This window comes from Myotis brandtii, unplaced genomic scaffold (assembly GCF_000412655.1).
Source record: "Myotis brandtii unplaced genomic scaffold, ASM41265v1 scaffold324, whole genome shotgun sequence".
Taxonomy (NCBI): Eukaryota; Metazoa; Chordata; class Mammalia; order Chiroptera; family Vespertilionidae; genus Myotis; species Myotis brandtii.
This window is the reverse complement of record NW_005362439.1, coordinates 4,201,093-4,203,055: the sequence shown is the minus strand read 5'-3', so window position 1 is coordinate 4,203,055 and position 1,963 is coordinate 4,201,093.

Genomic DNA, 1,963 nt, shown 5'->3' with positions numbered 1-1,963 from the left:
AGAAACATCCATGATGAGAGAGAATCATGGATCGGCTGCTTCCTGCAAGTCCCCCACTGGGGATCGAACCCACAACCCAGGCATGTGCCCTTGACCGGAATCAAACCTGGGATCTTTCAGTTCCCAGGCTGATGCTCTATCCTCTGAGCCAAACTGGCTAGGGCGGGCTTTCCAGTTTCAGCTGATTGAAATACAACCATGATATTTTGAATTTCCCTTATGGCTAATGATGTTAAGAATGTTTGCTTCCCACATGCACCCCAGGGCCAAGGATCGAGCCTGCAACCAAGGTACATGCCCTTGACTAGAATCAAACCCTTGACCCTTCAGTCCATGGGCTGACACTCTATCCACTGAGCCAAAGTGATTAGGGCTCTTTTTTCTGGTATCTTAATAAGGAAGGTTCGATTATTAATTTGAGATCTTTCTTCTTTTATTGATATAGGTATTTATAGCTATAAATTTAGATGCATCCCATCAGTTATAGTATGCTCTGTTTTCATTTTTATTCATTTTAAAGTATTTTCCACATGACTTCCTTTTGACCCATTGAAATGGCTCTCCTATATGGTCACTGCTGCACGTGGCATCTGTCTGAGGAATGTGTCCTGTCTGCCCTGATGGTAGAACCAAAGCCTCTAAATAATGCACATTTGATCTGAATCAGCATCTCCTCCCCCTTCCTTCCCTGTGCATGAGACACATCATGAATCAGTGTCTAATGCACCACAATAACGTAATAGTTAGAGCTCAGGCCTAGAAATTAGATCAGTTTGTATTTAAATCAAATCTCTACCAAATTTTAGCTTTTTTTACCTTGATCAAATGATGCTCACAGTGAACATCAATTTCCTTGAACATAAAATAGAATTATTAATTCCTCTCTCAAGGGGATAATGTGAGAATTAGATAAAATACCACACTTAGCAGAGTGACATAAACACAGAATACTCATTACATGTTAGTTCTCACTGTACCCTCATTTCCCTTATCTCTTACAACTTCTCAAGGATTCTCAACTTCAGTCAGACTTTTAAGTAAAAAGAAGATCAAACACTCGTAGAAAGATTTCAGAATTATGACTTATGAATCAGTATTCAATACTTTAAAACTTGGTCTTTCTTCTCTCCTAATTTCTGTATTTGCCCAGATTCTACCAATACTTTATCAATATAGACATAAATAGATAGAGATATAGTGACAGAGATAGATATATAGGGGTATAGGTATAGGTATAGGTATAGATATAGGTATAGGTATAGGTATAGGTATAGGTACAGAGATAGATAGATAGATAGATAGATAGATAGATAGATAGATAGATAGATATAAATTGAGACAATTACTGCCAAAAATCTGAATTGGTCACATCATGAGCTCTGATTTCCTGTAACAGACATGACAACAAACCTTGAGCTTTTACTCTATGCCAGCCACTAATCTAAGCACATTATATGCTTTATCTCACAGAACCCCCATTAGGTATCCTTATCACGCACGTTTTATAGATGTGAGAATTTAGGTATAAAGAGTTGGAGGAGTTGCCCGAGATATTATAAAAATAAAAGTACCAGCAAAACTCTTACTCTTTAGCTTGATTCAAAATGTATTATTAAAGAGCAGTTTCTCTCGCCTCCATGTTTTCTAGCCTCAGGACAATGACCATAGAACAGCAGTTTTGCACTGCCTACGAGGTTTTCACATGTTACTTTGCACAATCCTCCCTATAACTCTGAGACAGGTGTTACTAACACTGTTTAAGATACCCTGGCTGGCTCATGCACCCACTGATGACTAGAACATTCTGTGCCTTAGGTCCCAGATTCTAGAATCACTTCATAAACACAACCATAGAGAGCTGCTAACACAACCCAGCTGGCTCTCCCTGCGCCGGTGGTCACACATGCCATGGCCACAAGAGAGAAAGTATAAACTGATTTGGTTGGAGCTGCTAATTCTAGTC